The 20,280-nt window shown below is 50.9% G+C and overlaps 1 protein-coding gene across 11 annotated transcripts in view; it reads right to left on the reverse strand.

The window, feature by feature from the left end:
• The window catches only part of DLGAP2 (DLG associated protein 2), an 844,777-nt gene that overhangs the window by 463,086 nt on the left and 361,411 nt on the right, over positions 1 to 20,280 (reverse strand). The window lies entirely within an intron of this gene.

Below are 20,280 nucleotides of genomic sequence, written 5' to 3' on the forward strand. Positions count from 1 at the left end.
ATGTTTGCTTTCTGATCATGATTCAACCCTCCGAGCTTGTGTCCCAAAAAGTGACACTGAATCTCTCGGGGACACAGCCTCCCGGAAGGTGGGGCCCACGGCTGTCCTACAGAGCTCACTCCAGCAGCCAGAGTGTGGACTGAGCCACCAGCTGACCTTAAAATGAGAACTAGGTTGCCTAAGCCGCGTCGTTAATTATGTGCACACGCCAAGTGTGAACGTGCACTGGGCACACGGCGCCGTCTGGCTCTCCTGCCCCCGCGTGCGTGGCCTCAGCCATTCACAGACCCAGGAAGACTGCGTTCTTGCTACTGTCAGTAAATCCAGAAGCCCAGGGCAGACCACAGGATTCAGCAGAGCAAGTCAGCAATACTTGATTAACTGAGTGCCACTAACCTCCTCCGAGAAGCCCTACACCCCAGCAGCCCAGGGTGTAGACACAGCCAGACTGGGGAGGGGCCGGGAAGGCAGGAATCTGTGGAAAGGTTACCTGTCAGGAACAACTAACCCACTCAGGATGTAGAGTGGACAGTGCAATCTTCCTGAGGCTCAGCCTCTTTGTGCTGACGATGGAGAGGAGGAGGCCTGGTCTGCTAGTGTCATGTCTACCACGCGGCTCTCCAGGAGGCCACCAGATGGGAGCTCCCAGCATCCATCACGGATGCCAAGCTGGAGCACAAGGACCACATCTCAGGGGCCGGGGGCAGCACTGTCCACGGAAGAGCACAGGACCGATGATCTCTACCGTGGCGCACTGGAAGGAAGAAGCGTGCTTTGGACACTGGTAGACCTCACCTCTGGCCCTGGCTCCGTCTGTCGGGCTGTGCAGCTCTGGACAACTTACTGCTTGTCCCCAAGGCCATGCAAGTCACGGAGCCAATCTCAGGATCAAAGGAGGCTAAGATGCAAATGTGTAGCCCAGGCTTTGGCTCAGGGCGAGGATGAAAGCAGATGCATGTAAACTGCCTGCCCCAAGGCAGCATCCCGAACATATGCCGCTCCCCACCTCCCAGAGACCCCGATGTGGAGGCACCTCCACAGTGGCTCTGGCTCTCTCAGTGAGGCAGGGGCAAGTGCAGAAGACAACACACACCGAGCTCCCGGAATTAAGACTAACCCTCGTGGGGATCTGGGGAGGCAGCTCCCAGGGCTCCGCACCAGAGGAGGGATGACCCAGTGCATGGGAGGCTCGTGGGATGGACCAGTGGAGCTGTGCCCCGGCGTCCTCTGGATGCTGCCCAGCCCACAGAGGCTCCGGGGGACAGCCCTCACACTCGCACAGCCGCCCCCCTTCAAAGACTGCTCGGTTATTTTAAGAGCATGACTCACTGAATGGAAGACGGAGTCGTCAGGGACACGGACGGGGGAGGAAACCGCAGCCGTAGAAACAGCCCCGGGCCAGGCGAGCTGCGGAAACAAGGACATCGGAGGTCCACGTAGGGCGGCTTTCCCAAGTTACTCCCCATCAGGATGTGGCCAAGGGGACAGTGCGGGAGAAGGAATCAGGTGACTGTGTCGACCACCATAACAGTCCTTTACAGGACCCAGGGTTCTGCAGCCTCTCCATACCTGCGTCCATCTCTCAGGATCACCATCCCTCACACGTCCATCCATCCATCCGCTCACTCACTCAGCGGGCATTTACTGAGCCTCATGTGTCCGTCCGTCCATCCATCCATCTGCTCGCTCACTCAGCAGGCATTTACTGAGCCTCATGCGTCCGTCTGTCCATCCATCCATCCACTAGCTCACTCAGTGGGCATTTACTGAGCCTCATGCGTCCATCCGCCCATCCCTCCATGCGCTTGCTCACTCAGCGGGCATTTACTGAGCCTCATGTGTCCATCCATCCGTCTGCTCGCTCACTCAGCAGGCATTTACTGAGCCTCATGCGTCCATCTGTCTGTCCACTTGCTCACTCAGTGGGCATTTACTGAGCCTCATGCGTCCGTCCGTCCATCCATCCATCTGCTAGTTCACTCAGTGGGCATTTACTGAGCCTCATGCATCCGTCTGTCCATCCATCCATCCGCTCGCTCACTCAGTGGGCATTTACTGAGCCTCATGCGTCCATCCATCCATCCGCTAGCTCCCTCAGTGGGCATTTACTGAGCCTCATGCATCCGTCCTTCTGCTCACTCACTCAGTGGGCATTTACTGAGCCTCATGCGTCTGTCCGTCCATCCATCCATCCGCTCGCTCACTCAGCGGGCATTTACTGAGCCTCATGCATCCGTCCATCCATCCATCCATCTGCTCGCTCACTCAGCGGGCATTTACTGAGCCTCATGCGTCCGTCCATCCATCCATCCGTCTGCTCACTCCCTCAGTGGGCATTTACTGAGCCTCATGCGTCCTTCTGTCCATCCATCTGTCCACTCGCTCATGTAGCGGGCATTTACTGAGCCTCATGTGTCCATCCGTGCATCCATCCATCTGCTCGCTCACTCAGCGGGCATTTACTGAGCCTCATGCATCCATCCGTCCATCCATCCATCCATTCACTCGCTCAGTCAGCGGGCATTTACTGAGCCTCATGCATCCGTCCGTCCATCCATCCATCCACTCACCCACTCAGCGGGCATTTACTGAGCCTCATGTGTCCATCCGTCCATCCATCCGTCCGCTCGCTCACTCAGTGGGCATTTACTGAGCCTCATGCATCCGTCCGTCCATCCATCTGTCCACTCGCTCACTCAGCGGGCATTTACTGAGCCTCATGTGTCCATCCGTCCATCCATCCATCCACTCGCCCACTCAGCGGGCATTTACTGAGCCTCATGCGTCCATCCATCCATCCATCCATCTGCTCGCTCACTCAGCGGGCATTTACTGAGCCTCATGTGTCCATCCATCCATCCATCCATCTGCTCGCTCACTCAGCGGGCATTTACTGAGCCTCATGCATCCGTCTGTCCATCCATCCATCCACTCGCTCAGTCAGCGGGCTTTTACTGAGCCTCACAGTGTCAGGAGGGGGCCTCTGGGAGGCAGTGAGGTCACGGGGGCGAGGTCCTCATGATGGGGTCAGTGCCCTATAATAGGAGACATGAGCTCCACACGCATGTCAGGACTCGGTGAGAAGACAGCGTCTACGAACCAGGAAGATATCCTGTCCAGGCCCCGGATCCTGGGTGTCCAGGCTCCAGAACCACGAGCGAGAAACATCTGCCATTTACAAGACCCCCTCTGTGCTGTCCCGTCATCACCACCCCAAACAGACGGACTCACGGTCGGCTGGGAGAAGACACTCCCGGCCAGACTCTAGGTTTTGGCCACCAGTGACCCCGATGCCGCGTGCAGATCTGTGTGTTTAGCTGGCAGAGTGCTCAACGCAGGCAGCACGACGGCCCTTTCAGAAGCCCACGGCGAGCAGTGTCCAGACCCCCGATCCTGGGGAAGGAGACCTCTACCCCCAGGCAACAGGGTCACAAGTCCGGTGGTGCGGGCGTCTCCCCCACTCCCCGCTGCCGCCCTCACGCCAGCCCCGATGTGGCCATAATTAGAAAGGAGAGGACCGAATTCTGGAGACAGGGTGGAAGGAGACACGGGGCAGGCAGAGGAGGGGAGCTGTCGGAGGTGAGCAGGCGAGGGGAGCCCAGGACCGGGCCGCGCACTCAAGTTGGTAAACGGGAGTGAGAAAGGCAGAGGCACCAAGATGTCAAGAGTTTTCTCACAGACCAGCCCGACCCCACGCAGAGCGGGGGCTTCGCCTGCTCACGGACGTCTTAGTGGCCGCACGGTCGATCCTGCGAGCACAAAGGCTTCTAGGGAAGCTGGCGGTGCGGCCGTGTGTGGGAAGCCCGCGTACAGAGGGAGCGGGCGGCCGGCCCCGCCTCACGAGACAGCACCTTCAGCAACGTAGACCGAATGTCTGTGTCCCCCCAAAACTCACACATTGACACTTGACTCCCAAATGTGAATGGATGGGGGGGCCTTCCAGAGGGAGATGAGGTCGTGAGGGTGGGGGCCCCGTGATGGGACCAGTGGCCTCATCAGAGAGACCCCAGAGCCCCCAGCCCCACCTCCACATGACGACACGGAGAGAAGACGCTGTCTATGAACCAGGAAGGGGCCTCACCAGACCCCAGGTCTGCCGGCACCTGGATCCCAGACGTCCAGTCCCCAGAACGGAGAGAGCCACCGCATCCGGGGTGGTCTAAGAGCCCGACAGACAAGACAGGCTCGAGGACCAGTCACGGGATGCTGAGGGACAGACAACATTCACAGGCAGAGGTGAGAGCACCTGTCCAAGGAGGTGGGCACACGGGGAGGTGGAGCCTACTCTGGACCGTGGCCCAAGGAGGCACCTAACGGAACGCAGAGTGGGAGGCGAGCGGGTCTGAAGCTGGCACGTGCCCAGTCCCCTGTGGACGTGCCGGCTCTGTCCTCGGGCTGCCATGCGGGGCCACGGTGGGCCTGGGGAAGCAAGGCTGGCACTTAGGCAGGACGCACACTCAACAGGGCCTGCAATGAGCTCATCACAGAGCCACGGGAGTAGGTGAGCTCACCATGGGGTACATGCCACGACACAACAGGGGGCTGAGAACAGACCCCTGGGGGCCCCTCCTGATGGGCCAGAGATGGAGAGAAGTGCTGGGTCACTGCATCCTAACAAGAAAGGACGGTCCAGCGAGATCTGAGCGGGTGGAGCCTCTAGATTGGCCAGAAGGTCCCAGACGACAAAAGGGAGGCAGCTCGAATGAGCAGTCTGGAAGAGCCAGGTCAGGGTCAGATGGGAGGCGGACGACGGGGGGAAAGTGAGCAGAGAGCTCCCCTGGGGACCCGCCTGTGTCATCCAGGTGCAGACAGCCCAGCCCTCTCTCTGCCAGCCCCCTGGCTTCCACCATCCCACTTTCATGCTGTGGAGGCCGAAGCCCCGTAGCCCTGCCACAGAGCCAAAGGAGCCCCTGGCCGTGGGCAGACGCTCCCGGGTGCACCTGTCAACTCCCAAGGGCCGTGGAGCAGCCCCCCACCTGATGAGCCTCAACAGGGCCTGGGGGGGGCAGGTGTGAGCCACTGAGACCGTCTGCTGAGCACCACAGCCGGCTCGCCTGGGCTCGGGAGAGCTGACGGCTACATTCTCCAGAACCAGCCGGTGTTAAACACGGCCATTCGTGACAATGGTGTGTTATGGACTTACACTCAAAGGACTCACACCAAAGCCAAGGTAGTAAACCCTAAAACTCACCAGCCCCTGGTTCCTGCCCTACACTGTCGGGCCAGCTACGGCCTGTGGTGTCTGCCCGCCGGCTCCAAGCAGCCACGGTGGGCGCCTGCAATCCACAGAAGTGGGCAGTCAGGGCTTTTTCCTGCGTGGCACCCGTGCTTCACGGGCACGCCAGCCGCTTCCACGTGGACCAGAGGTCTGTGCCCCTCCGAAAGCAGGGAGCTCAGAGGATGCTAGCAGAGACACTAGCGGTTAAAGACAGCTGGAGACCTGGGAGTTCTACAACCTGGGAAACCGAGGCCTGGCGGGGTTTCTGCTGTGTCCGCCACACGGAGGCCCCACAGGTTCCGGGGCCAGAAGGAGGCCGCGCCCGGCCAAGCCCAGGAGTCTGCGTGGCTCCCCTTCCTCCCCTACTTATCTCAGCTGCGCTGGGGGGGGGGGTTGCCTAGCAACCTGCCTACACCGCATTGCAAAGCTGCTGCCTGAAATAAACTCCTGCAATACGTGCTTTTTCGGAAAGTTCCGCTGGACATTTTTAGAATGAATCTCCTAAGGTTTCTGAATGACATCACGGTGCTGAGGGGCTGCGGGAAGCGCAGGTCGTGGCGCCCGCTCTGTTTCCCACTCCGGAAAGTCGGGGGCCCCCGGTCACCCAGCGAAAGCCCGGTGACCTTCTGGGGATACGACGCCCTCTGGGAGGCGGGAGCGGGCGTGGGCGGAGGGACGGGACGGCCGGGGGAGGGCCCACTGGCACGTGCGCTCGCGCGCTCGTTCACGGGTGTGCCGCGGAAGCAAGGTGTGTGCCCACGGGGGGCTCCCCGAGGGCGGGTTCACGGCACAGCGGGGGCATCAGGGGGGACACCAGGGCCACGGGGCGCCGGGGGGCAGAGTCACGAGGGCAGGATGGCCGCCCCTTCCGCAGGCCCGTCCTGACAACGCTCGGGCTTGCCTTTCTCCTCCGGGTCCAGACAAGCCACTTGGGTCATCTGCCAGGTTAGCAAGTCCCCCTACACGTGATGAAAACGCCTCTCCCCGTCCTCCCATCCACCTGGAGGCCTCATCAGAACAGGCACCCTGTGACCTCGCGGGAAGGGAAAGCAGTCTGGGGGCCTCACGGCGTGGGCTCTTTGTGTGCATGAGGGCAGCCTTGCTGTTACCGCTCTGAGGTTTGGGGCAGCACCGGGGGCGGGCACCCCTGGCTGAGAAGTTCTGAGAGGAGGCCAGGGCCGGGCAGGGCCCAGGAACGAGCCCTCGCCCGCCCACAGCCACCCCCGAGGGGCTGCTCGGGCACCATGGCATGAGCTCTGTCACCAGCTCTCCCGACTCCGTCGCTCCCCCTGCGTGGACCCAGCCTCCCCGTCCGTGCAGGCCCCCACCGCGTGGAGCTCCTGCTGGGTCGGCAGAGGGCCAGGCGTGCTCCGCCAATGGGGGACAGCCGGGGTTGTGGTGCGAGCCGCACTCCCAGACCACCCAAGCCTATGCTGACAGGACCTGGTCATCACTGACTAGAAGGTCAAGGGCTGGGGAGACTCCTCGGCTCGTCCTACCAAACTGCGTGGAAGGGGGGCTGCCATCCCGAGACGGGACACGGATGTCGGGGAGCGACATGCAAGGAAAATCTCAAGTCTGCCATCATACCTGCTAAATCTGGTGTCAGAGGGCGTGCGAGAGCGCCAAGCCGATACTGGACTCGCGTGTCTGGCACCCAGAGGAGAGATGCCGTATGTGTGAACCCGAGAGTTACGGACGGAGAGGGCATGATCACCGTGGGACAGAGCGGCGGGAGTCCCGGAGCAGACCCCGCACAGCTGACTCCACTCACGGGGGCTGAGACAAAGCCACAAGCACCCAACTAGCCCCATCACCCCCGTGTCCTGTGTCGTCCTGCTTAGCCACACAGCCCCAACGTGGAGACAAGCTCTTCTCTTGCCAGCGAGTAAATGGCATTTCCAGGTGCCCAGGCCACAGGGTGTGGGCGTGCCACCAAGTTCTAGGCACCAGGGTGTAAGAGCAGCGGTGTGTGGAACATTCCAGAAGTGACCAGAGGAAGGGGTGTGCTTTCAGGAACGTGCACGCGGCGACCACAGCTGGACCACATCCCGGCTTTCTGGGGCCACATGGACAAGGGCCATTCCCTTGGGAAGCCGCACAGAGTTCTTAGCAGCCTGCTCCATGTCGACTAACAGCCGACGCACCAGCCTGGGCGCCCACACTCGGGGGGTGTGTGTGAGTGTCAAACCTGACATCTGAAGCTACCAATAAGTTTTCCATCATAACCAGATAGTAACTGCAACCGGGTCAGTGTGCATACCTAGATGCTAAGTGTACACATGAAAGCACGGTGGCTCAGTAGCTCTGATGTTATGGCAGCCATTGGACAAGCAAGGAGGAGTTACAGAAATGATGAATATTTCTATCTATCGCTGAGAAAGACAGAACTGACATCAAACCCACTTACTACGACCACACACATGCCGAAAATGTCTAGGGAATAAATGGGTCTAGGCATCATCAGGGTCTAGGCATCCACCTGGGGACTCTGGGTCTCTGAACCTCAGGAAACACTCCTGGAAGATTCATATCATGTAGTGATACAAAGCAAAACAGTCTAAGGTGTATGTGTCATATGTGTGTGTGCATGCATGTGTGCACGTGTGTGTGCATGCATGTGTGAGTGTGCATGGGTGTGCACAAGTGAGTGCTCAAGTGTGTGAACATGTGTGTGCATTGTGCATGAGTGTACATGAGTATGCACATGTGAGTATGCATGTGTGTGCACTGTGTGTGTGTATGTTCATGTGTGCAGGTGTGGGAACATGCATGTGTGAGAGTGTGCATGGGTGTGCACAAGTGAGTGCTCAGGTGTGTGAACATGTGTGTGCATTGTGCATGTGTGAGAGTGTGCACAAGTATACACGTGAGTACGCATGTGTATGCACTGTGTGTGTGTGTGCATGAGTGTGCAGGTTGTGAACGTGCATGTGCATTGTGCATGCATGATTTGCATGAGTATGCACATGTGTGGGTACACACCATGTGCATAAGTGTGTGCAGGTATGTGGTGCATGTATGAATGTGTATGTACATGGGCATGTACATGTGTGAGAGCATGCATGTGAATGTGCATGTGTGTGTGTGTGTGCATGTGTGTGTGCATGACTAGACGGGTCGGGCTTCGTGCCAGTTTTTACCTTCAATCCCTTGACCACACACCACTGTCATCTAGGGACCCACAGGGCTCAGGGAAGTCTTGGTCTTGGCGCCAGGACTGTTCTATGCAGGAAGGGAGCATGACTAATTCCCCACTCCTTGTAACTCACCCGGGGCTGTACGGCCTGGCTTGGAAAGAGGCAGGTCTGAGGAACAGTGGAAATCACCATGAGATAACGCCCAGGAATTTTGAAGAGGCAAGATTCATTCCTCCAAAACAAACTCAATTCAGTTGAAAAGTGCTCCATGTATGAAAGAATGTCAGGAGAGACAGGAAGACCCCAGTGGCACTCAGAAGACACTCGGAAACCAGCTGAAGCGTCTTGACAACAGCCAGCCTCTTGGGAGAGCACCATGCACAGCACTCTTCATGGGCACGGGGCCACAAGCCCCTGTTGAATCCTTTACGGGAAAAACCAAAGACCGCGACTCTGTGGAAAGACACCTTCAGACCGCCTCCCATGGCCATACACGTCTGAATCCCAGTAAGCTTGTTGGAGGTGCTAGAAACAGTCACAGAATTGTCCTCCTACGGAGACAGAGAGTGGCATGGGGCATGTTACCCCCGTGGCTAGAAATGCGTGCATGCACCTGAAGGCTAACTCACATGAACCCCACCATTGGAAGTGGCTTGACTCCCGGGAAAAGGTGGACTGATCGTGCCCCAAAGTGGAAGCAGAAACTAGGGGCTCTCCAAATCCAGCTGGAATACCGGCGCCCTTTGAATGAATCCACTGGCAATAGCAAAAAGTTGCCAAACTCTTAATTGTCATAAACACAGAGTAATTAAGCCTATTTAAATGTAGGGCGTGTCAGAGTACAGCTTTGATTTTCTCTGTTCCTGCATTAGAGGCAGAGAGAGAGCAAAGGCAGCTTCTGTTTGGATGGAAGACTATTTACTTGGCTCATCTTCAGCAAGAGCTAAATATTCTCAAGGTCCTAAATATTTCCTCATACAAGACAAGACCGCTTTTAATTTCACTTATTGACCTTAATACCTGAGTGTGTTTAGTTCTACACACCAAGAGGGGGAAATTCTGATTTTTATACTTGCTTTCTTTGCCTATCAATCTTTTTCAAGGCATTCACCTATTCTCAGTTGCCTCCCAACCATGTGTCATTGACACTGAACTCCTAGCTTCCACCCGTGCCCGTGACATCCCTCTCTGGTCCCTGGCACATCTCCACCACATCACAGCCAAGGAAACAAGGTGAAAGCTGGTTGGGCAGAATTTCAGAGGCTGATGTTCCCTGCCTTCCTAAAGGGGAAACACACTGCTTTGGGGGCACCCACACTTAAGAAGCATCCTGCTGAGAGGTGCCTTGGTGGCTCAGTCAGTTAACTGTCCGACTCCTGATTTCAGCTCAGGTCATGATCTCAGGGTCGTGGGATCGAGCCCCACGTTGAGCTCTGCACTCAGCATGGAGTCTGCTTGGGAGTCTCCTTCTTCCTCTGCCCCTCTCCCCACTCGTGCATGCATGTGCTCTCTCACTCTTAAATAAATACATACATACATACATAAATAAGTCAATAAATAAAATCTTTAGAAAGCAGCGTCATGAAATAAGGCAAAGTGCAAGGATGCGAACATGAAGCAGAGAAAGCCTACATCTGGAAGAGGCATCATATCGTAACGGAAGGCTGTGGTCAGCCAGACGCAGCAAGTGAGGCAAACCACCAGCGCTCTTGTTTACGGAGGACCCGAGGACCCTAAAGCTGAATGGCATTCAAACTCAGGAAGTGTAACACAAAGGCTAATGAACGTCTCTCGAGAGCCAGCACTGAAGACCGGCCGCCAGGGTCTCCCCACCTGCAGTGCCAGGCAGGGATCCTGCCCCCAAACCCAGTGGGCAGAGGTCCCTAGGCTGAGCTTGCTCAAGGGATGGAGAAACTAGGAATGTGTGTGGTGCCTTCCATCACACCTGCCAGGATCCACACCCTTGTCCCCTGGTCCAAGTCAGGCTGACACTGGCTGAGCTCACAGAGAACAGCATGTGCTCAAAACTTAAACATCAAAGAAGCAGCATCAAGATTTAAGATAAAGCTTTGCTTTAAACTGGGTATTTCCAAACCATAGCAACAATGGACAAGACTGAATTACTCTGGATCCCCCAACTCTGAAGGATGATGTGTTAGTATGCATTAAAAAAGGGAAGAAAATCACAATCACAGAAGACAGAGATTTGCCCTCCATGAAAATCCAGCAGCTACGTGCTTTTATAAAGTTCGGGGTAACTTCAAATGAGGAGCACACTGCAAATCACCAATATCAAACCAGATGGCTGCACTTGGACATTTTAAGGATTAAATGCATCACAGTAATGTACAGGGTAATTATAAAGTCATTCGAGCAAAATATAAAATGCACAGCAAAGCAAATGATAGCAATCCTAGGTTCAAAGACACGATTCTCCCCTGGGAACTTGGTCTAGCAACTCCTCTATTTTTTCTTGGTCACAGAATGACCAACACCTGCCTAAAAGATATGGGAATTTTTGTCCCAAAACAAATCTATTAAAACATTATTTTTTTGCATGTTCCCCTGTTCTGATGAGAACAGTAGGTGTGACTCCCCTTTTAGCTGAATTATCTGCAAATAAAGAACTGCTCTTATCCCAAGACAAGGCAAAGAAAACCCATCGGAAGAAAACTAAAATACTGAATTAGGCACATTTAAGTTTTCTTGTTTCTCTTTTCTGCTTCTCGCTTATTTCCTTCCCTTCTTTTCTGCCTTCTCTCTTTTTCAAAGAGTAATTTTTTAAAGAAAACACAAAAGAAGAAAAGCACCAAAAGACAGGATGGACCTGGCCGTGTACAGGGAGGAGACAGCCTTTCCCCAGATGAACATATTTTCACGCAATCAACACTTCACCCAGGGAAAGTCCTAAATGTGTTCATCAAGATTTCAGTCTGTGGAGTTTCTGAAGAACATTCCACTGTTTCTTAATAATCACGACTGTAAATGTGTGTGACTCAGCAGAGCTAATGACATTAAAATAATGGTAATGGTCCAGCAAACTAGAAAAGCCTAATTTTGATGGATTGGTTCTCATTAGAGTCACATTCCAAAATGTCTGTGAAAAGGTAAAATCAAAGATTTTGTGATTTTCACTTATGAGCAAAAAAAGAAAGAAAATATAATACAGAGTAAGTAAATAGACAGGAACCATACCCATCGACTGTTACAGAAGGACTCTGTGGATTCAGTTAGTAGCAGAAGAAGTTTTGGGTAATAATCACACACATCTGACAGGCTTTGTGCTCTGCGCACGAAGAGAGAGTAACTGGAACGTGCCCTCTGCTAATTCAATAAACCCATGACTTTATATAAAGGGGCAGACAGAGCGTTATCTAGGAGCCTTGCTCGACTGTGTTTATCGCCCGAGTTAGACACTTTTTTTTTTTTTTTTTAAGATTTTATGTATTTATTTGACAGAGACACAGCGAGAGAGGGATCACAAGCAGGGGGAGAGGGAGAGGGAGAAGCAGGCTTCCCGCCAAGCAGGGAGCCCGATGCGGGGCTCGATCCCAGGACTCTGGGACCGTGACCTGAGCCGAAGGCAGACACTTAACGACTGAGCCACCCAGGCGCCCCCCGAGTTAGACACGTTCTGATTCAGACACAGCCAATGCCAGAGCTTGATTTTTCCTTCTGAAGAATGGGATGGTTATCCGGACACGCTCTCACTTAGGACCCGAGCCTGTCTGTGTAGACGGAGAGCAACCAGTTAAGCTGGCTGACACCACATGATGCTGGAGTCCGAGTGGGATGGACCCCTGCCCATCAGGCACAGGGGAGACTGCATGCAGACAGCTTCAGAGGAGAAAATGGAAGCACTTTGTCAAACACAGATACTCTTGAAATCCAATCTTTGCTTCTGAAAGAAGCCTGGGAATGAGTGAAGGAGGTAAATCTCATTTTTAACTTTCTTTAGAATGACTTGAGTTTCCAATGAGTGCCAAGTACAGTATCAAGGAAAAATGTTTGAGTGGGCACACGTCCATACTTCACAGACCTGCCAACTCATGTGCATTGTCATTTCAGACGCAAATGCAGAGCAAGACGGCTGCTTGGCGGAAGAGCACAGCCCCTGAGAGACAGGCAGTGATGGAGCCTGGCTGCCTGGCTTGGGATGGGGCCGCTCACTTCCACGTCTGGGGAGGAGGCTGGTGCTGGAAAGATACAGAGAGATGAGGGACAGGTCCCCGTGCCTCTCCACTTCAGATCTGCCTGTCCTCCCGGCCGCCTCCTCAAGCCGCGTCCCCACGCCAACCCTTCCCGGATGGAAGCTGTCCACATCCAACAAAGACTTCTGGTCAACCACGACCTTGTTCACTGCTTTGTGTTTCACAAACCATTCAAAGAACAGTGTTAAGAGTGAACAGGAGCAGAAGATGCCACCCCAAAATAGGACTGTGGGAGTTCGAGACAGACCATCCCAAAATGTGCTGGTTGGGTCTACTGATTATTCTGAGCAGAAGGCACTGGAAAAACACCAAGTGCCTGGAGAGACTTTCTCTGAACACCCCTCATCTGCCTGAAGACAGACCCTCTGAAGGGACCGGTGGCCACCTATCCCCTCCCTGGAGTCTGGCCGGCCAGGACAATGGACGCTTGTCACAGGCCAGGAGACTGGATGTCTACCCACCCCAGACTTTGTCAGCAACGGCCACATCTCCCCAGTGCTCTTCCCAGGGTCCTGCATCTCCTAAAGTCATGACTCCCCACTTTCCTATGGAGATGGCATTTAACCTTGAATTCTATGCTACCTTGGGGAGCTACTCATTCTCCCTGGGTCTCTCCTGTGTGCACAGGAAATGTGTGTGTTAATAAACGTCTGTTTGTTTTTTTTTCTCCTCCGTCTGTCTTTTAATGCAGAGGTCTCGACCAAGAACTCAGAAGGGGAGAGAGAAAATTATTTTTCCTGCCCACAAGGGAAAAAACTGAAGCTATATTTTCCTGTTTCACCAGAGCCATATAATAGAATACAATAGAAATCATTATTATTCAGCTTCTGAGGCTCTATTTATCCCATTTAAACATTTAACGTTTCTCTGAGGCCAGATGATTCGTTTACCTTTGCATTCTAAGTTTTCAGCAAATAAATTGTGCGTTCCTGGGGAAAGGTTAGCAATAGATCACTATTCATATATGCTAAAACTAGTATTTACATAATAAAAGGACACATGGGCAACTGGACACATACTTTGAAAAATAACAAAAAAATGTTAATATCAACATTTTACAAAGAATTCTTAGAAAAAAGTAAGGAAATCACTAACACTCTCCCAGCAAAGAAGTTAAAAGTCTGCAAATAAAATTGACAAAAGAAATATAAATAGCCAATAAATATTTGCACACACGTGTGCCTCTCTAGGAAGCAAAGGGATGCAAGTTAAAACAAGACACCATTGTCACCTTTAAATTTGAGAAGGTTAAAAATGACCTAGAACTTAAGGCTCCTGAGGTTGCAATGAAAGCAGTAAACTGCTCAGGAGAACACAAATGTGTTCAATCAGAAGACTAATTTGTCTTTATATATCATGAGCCTTAAAAACGTTTGCAACAGTTGATCCTGTAATTTTACTTCTCATAATGAATCCTGATGAAATCGCCAGATGGGAAGTCAAAGATTTGTGTACAAAGAGACTTGTAGGAATAATACCAACAGTAGTTTCTAAAAACCAGAATAACCCACGTGTTAAATAATGACATAGTTAAGTGAGTAAAACCGCCTCCATCAGGGGACGCGAGCCAGTACTCACGGATGAGGATCTGGGAGTGCCGCCGAGCAGCATGGAAACATGAACTACATGGTGTTGAGGAGAGAGGACCAAACCCACCCAACAGATGAGAGCGGCGGCTGCGCGGGAGCGATCACACACCTGTGCAGACATGCCAAATACCACAGGAGGAATGACACCAGCTTGATCAAGATTATCTGAGAATGCAATATTACATGCTCTTTGTGGTGAAACTATTTTTAAAGTCAGAAACACCACCTGACAGAGAAGCGGTGGCAGGATGACACGGAGTGCGGTCTCTGGCATGCCAGGCACTCACTGTGCTCTGTATCTGGTCTGCAAACACGCACCCCGCGTTTCACACCTGACGTTCATGACCTCACATCCGCTTCTCAGGAAGTGTTGCGTTCCTTCCTCTTGTTGCTCCTCCTGGAACTCAGAGCAACACTCGGTGCTAGGGACGTGGCGGGGACGGGCCGGGGACGCCGTGGGGATGGGCAGGGGATGCAGCGGGGACGGGCCGGGGACACCACGGGGACGGGGCAGGGACACCGTGGGGACTGGCCAGGGATGCAATGGGGACGGGGCAGGGACGCTGTGGGGATGGGCCGGGGCAGCTCTGCTTCCCTCACACTCTCAGAGAGCCACAGGAGGACAGCTGGAATAGTGACCTGCCACTAGCCTGCACATCTGGCCCCACAAGGACTATCACTGAGGGGACACATGCCACACAGCCCTGGCTGTCCCAGGGGCCCCTGCAGAGCGCACGCACATGCCTGCAGACGGGCCTGGGAGCACAGCGAGCTTGCAGCACCCAGAGGGACGATGCTAAGAAGCCAGAGACAGGTGACTGTGCCCCATGCACACCGCCTGCCCCATACAAACATGGACGGCAAGAGACATCTTTAAAAAGCTGAAGGAAAATGACTGCAGGTCTGTGGTGTGGGTCAACATCCCTTAAAAGAAAAATCAAAGTGAAGATATTTCTAGGTAAACCAAACGTGAGAGAATTTGTTGCCAACAGATGCATGGGAAAGCCAGTCTTTAGGGAGAAGGAAAATGATCCTGGACAAAAACGAAGAAAGGAATGAATGAATGAAGAGCTAAGAAAGGTTATACTGAAGGCAAAAAAAAATAAATTAATATCAACTACATGAAAGAGGAAGAGTAACGTCTTGCTGTGCTTAAACGTGCAGAATTTAAAGTTATGACTAAAGTAGCACAAAGCACGAAGGAATAAAAGGAGCTAAACTGTGTAAGGTCTCGGCACAGCCGTGACACAGTAAGAACACGCCCTCCCGTCAGCTCTCCAGCAATGGAAAGTCGACAGTGACGACTCTCGGGGAAGCTGCCGGTGGGGCATGCCAGCCACATGTCGAGAGAGGAAAGGACATGACAAGAAAAACCAATCTTGATTAACAGGAGAAAGGAGGAGAAACAATATAAACTGGGAAGTGCAAAGAGAGCATGAATCTAAGATGGCAGATTCAAACCCTGCACACCAGGAATCGCATTCCAAATGAAGGGTCAGATGGGATGAGGACAAAAACCAGCGTGTGTGTAGGGAGAACAGCATAAAGAAAAGAGCGGAGAAGGCTTGGCAGGAAAAAGATGGAAGGAGACACACTATGCACATGCTAACCCCAAGAAAGTGGATCTCCACTAACATCAAAGTGGACTGTAAAGCCAAATCACTGACAGAGATAAGAACGGAGCTTCTTAATGATAAAAGGGTGAAGATAAACAATCAGAACGTGCACATCTCACTATACGACTTCAAAATACAAGGAGTGCAAACTGACAAATCTAAAAGAGAAAAATAAATGGAGATAAATTTGATAGATTAACTTGACAGATTAAACAAAAAAAAATACCAGAAGGATTTGAAAGATGTGAGCAAGGGGATTAATAATCTTGAGCTACTGATATGTGCAGAGCCCTGAATCCAAGAATAAAACACCTCCATGCTCTAAATGCACACAGAATATCTGCCAGAGCTGTCCGTGTGTGCTGAACCCTGAGTCAAGCCCCATCAGGCTCCGGGACTGAGGCATTCAGAGGTCACGCTCTGCCTATGGTGCAATGGAATTTGAACTCAGTTGTAAAAGAGATAATTAGTGAATGAACAGTTATGCAGGACCAGGTAGTACACGTCTAAAAATTCCTCGTCCAAGAAATAGTTTAGTGGAAATTAGACAATATTTTGAGCTGAGGGTCATGAAAAGTATAAGCATCCAAACTCACGGATGCTGAGAGCCATTCACTGTAACCTTACAAGAGCCAGAAGGCCAGCCGTCAACAATTTCTCTCAATGCCACAGGAAGTAGAAGAGCAGATGGAAACCAAATGAAAAGTAATAAGGTAAAGGCGGAAATTAAGTACACAGAAAAAATAATGTCAAGAAAATTCAACAAAGCCGAAAAACCATTATTCTTTAAAGACTAATAAAGTTCATAAACCCCTATTGGGTTTAATCAGGGAAGGGAAACAAGGCAGCTTTCAGTGAGTATGGCAGCAGGGGGACTCTGCAGGCATCACGGGATTCTAAAAGGACGGTATGAACAATGTCACGTCACAAATTGGTAAATTAACTGAATTGGAAAAATTCCTTGAAAAACAAAACTTATAGTAACTGCCATGAGAAGAAATAAGAAACCTCAACAGCCCTGTGGCCAGTAAGAAAACTAAATCTGGAATTATAATCCTTCACATAAAAGGATCTGCAGAAGCAGATGGCTTCTACAGAAATATTTCCAATGTTTCAGAGAATAAATACTCCTGAGAGTTTGTTTGGAGGGCAGATTAACATTCATTCCAAAGAGCGTGGCAGGCCCCTCCCCCAGAAGACAGGCTGGGAAAACAAGAGGCCAGCAACCCTAAGGTCCCTAGAAAACAGGTGCATCTTGCTTGGGTTCTGGTCAATAATTTGGACTCTATACATTCCCTCAACCACCCCTCAACAGAATGACTAGGAGGAGGAACCCCCCAAATAGGAACGACTCAGAGATTATGACTAATGCTGCAGATTTACAAATGGATGCAGATATAACCAAGATGTTGGAGATGGAATTCAGGCTAGCAATTGTGAAGACAATAGCTAAAATGGAGAAATCAATTAATGACAACATAGAGTCTCTAAGGGCAGAAATGAAAGCTGAATTGGCAGAATTTAAAAATGCTATCAATGAGATCCAATCTAATCTAGATAATCTAACAGCTAGGGTAAGCAAGGCAGAAGAACGAATTAGTGACCTGGAAGACCATTTAATAGATAAAAAGGGAAAACAGGAGGCCAGGGAAAAACACCTCAGAATCCATGAAAATAGAAACAGAGAAATAAGTGACACCATGAAACATTCCAATGTCAGAATTATTGGAATTCCTGAGGGGGTGGAGAGAGAGAGAGGACTAGAAGATATATTTGAGCAAATCATAGCTGAGAACTTCCCTAATCTGGGGAATGAAACAAACATTCGAGTCCTAGAGGCAGAGGACCCCTCCCAAGATCAAGGAAAACAGACCAACACCCCGGCATGTAATAGTAAAACTTGCAAATCTTAGAACCAAGGAAACCATCTTAAGGGCAGTTGGGGGAAGAGATTCCTTATGTACAGAGGGAGGAACATCAGAATAACGTCAGACCTATCCACAGAGACCTGGCAAGCCAGAAAGGCCTGGCAAGACATATTCAGGGTACTAAATGGGAAGAACATGCAGCCAAGAATACTTTATCCGGCAAGGCTGTCATTTAGAATGGATGGAGAGATGCAGAGCTTCCACGACTGGCAGAAACTGAAAGAATATGTGACCACTAAGCCGGCCCTGCAAGAAATGTTAAGGGGGGTTCTATAAAAGGGGAAAGACCCCAAGAGTGATATGCAACAGAAATTTACAGGGACAATCTATAAAAACAACATCTTCACAGGCAACATGATGACAATTAATGCCTATCTTTCAGTAATCACTCTCAACGTGAATGGCCTAAATGCTCCCATAAAACGGCACAGGGTTGCAGACTGGATAAAAAGACAGGACCCATCCATATGCTGTCTACAAGAGACTCATTTGGAACCTAAAGATACATCCAGACTGAAAGTGAAGGGATGGAGATCCATCTTCCATGCCAGCAGACCTCAAAAGAAAGCTGGGGTAGCAATTCTTATATCAGACAAATTAGATTTTAAACTAAAGTCTGTAATAAGAGACACAGAAGGACACTATATCATTCTTAAAGGGTCTATCCAACAAGAAGATCTAACAATTGTAAATATCTATGCCCCCAACATGGGAGCAGCCATCTACATAAGCCAACCGTTAACCAAAATAAAGAGTCATATTGATAACAATACGTGAATTGTAGGAGACCTCAATACTCCACTCTCAGCAATGACAGATCATCTAAGCAGAAAATCAACAAACAAGAGCTTTGACTGACACACTGGACCAGATGGACCTCATAGATATATACAGAACATTCCACCCTGAAACAACAGAATACTCATTCTTCTCGAGCGCACATGGAACTTTCTCCAGAATAGACCACATACTGGGTCACAAATGAGGTCTCAACCGATACCAAAAGACTGAGATTATTCCCTGCATATTCTCAGACCATAATGCTCTAAAACTGGAACTCAATCACAAGAAAATATTTAGCAGAAATTCAAACACTTGGAAGCTAAAGACCACTCTGCTCAAGAATGTTTGGATCAACCCGGAAATCAAAGAAAAACTTTAACAATTCATGGAAACCAATGAGAATGAAAGCACATCAGTCCAAAACCTATGGGACGCTGCAAAGGCGGTCCTAAGGGGGAAATACATAGCTATCCAAGCCTCACTCAAAGAACGGGGCTAAAAAACCGAAATTAGGCAATCTGTTATCAGCAGACAAATGTGTTGTAAACTCCAGCATGCAAAAGGACTAAATGAAATATTACCAGTTATTATGCTGTATTTCAAAGGATATTAAAAAAAATGTTGGTTTCAAGAATGCAAATTTGGCTTATCATTCAAAAATCAATCAATTTAACACTGTATTAAAGAATGAAGAAAAGTTATATAATCCTCTTGATAAGAAAAAGTACTGAACAAAATTCAATTTATGGTACAAATTTTAAGGACATTAGAGCTAGAGAGTTTTCTTCTCCTGATAAAGGGTATATACACGTCCTATAGTGAACATCATGTTTAATGAAATATCGGAAGTTCCCCACCCCTACCTGAGTTCAGGAATACAGCGTGGATGCCCAATGTCACCTGCTCCCGGAGGTCCCACCAGTACAAGAAAGCTTAAAAAAATAAGTTATAAAACAACAGGAAAAAAAAAATAAACCTGGCATCTGTAGCCAACTTACTTTGGATGTACAAAGTTTAAAATATCTACAGAAAAAGCAAATTAGAATAAATAAGGGAATAGAGCAATATTACTAGAAACAAGGTTAATGAAAATTTTATTGCTTTCTAACAGCAATAATCGATTAGAAAATTATGTTTAATCCAGGTCGTCTATAAATTGTCAGTCAAATCCCAGTAAATTATTCTTTGTAAAACGGAGCACTGATTCTAAGTCTCCTGTGGAAATGCAAAGTGCAGGAAGGGAAAGGCAGCTGAGAAAGAATTCATGGGAGAACCCCCAAACCACAATATGGTTATGAGCCGCAGGGCCTGTGCGGCCCCGATACAGGTGTGACCAACCCCGGGCAGCCCGGAAACGGCCCGGCACAATGCCACTAGGACAGCAGCCGACGTCACGGGCACTGGGGAGCTCACGTCCCTTCAGTGAACGCCACTGAGTGAGGGAAGCAGGCACGCCCCCAAAATAGGCCAGTTTGGCATGAGGACTACCTGCAGCTGAAGATGAGGCACAACGGACACCAGCAAAGTGCCCTGGCCGCCCATCTGCCTAAAAGCTGGACACAAATCTGCAAAGGTGTCCCCGCCCCTCGACCAGGAAGGATGGGCATCGGTCGCCGGGGACACTCCAGACCCATATCAGTGGGAGATGAGACGGACTGGGGGACTCTCCCTCACACATGACTCCATCTAGCCGGTTCTCCGTGCACCTGATCACCCTTCCCACCCTCTGCCACCCTACACACTCAGAGTCCTCTCCTGTGTCTGGTCAGTCCTGTACCAACGCACTGCTCCGAGT

This window comes from Halichoerus grypus, chromosome 3, assembly GCF_964656455.1.
Source record: "Halichoerus grypus chromosome 3, mHalGry1.hap1.1, whole genome shotgun sequence".
Lineage (NCBI taxonomy): Eukaryota > Metazoa > Chordata > Mammalia > Carnivora > Phocidae > Halichoerus > Halichoerus grypus.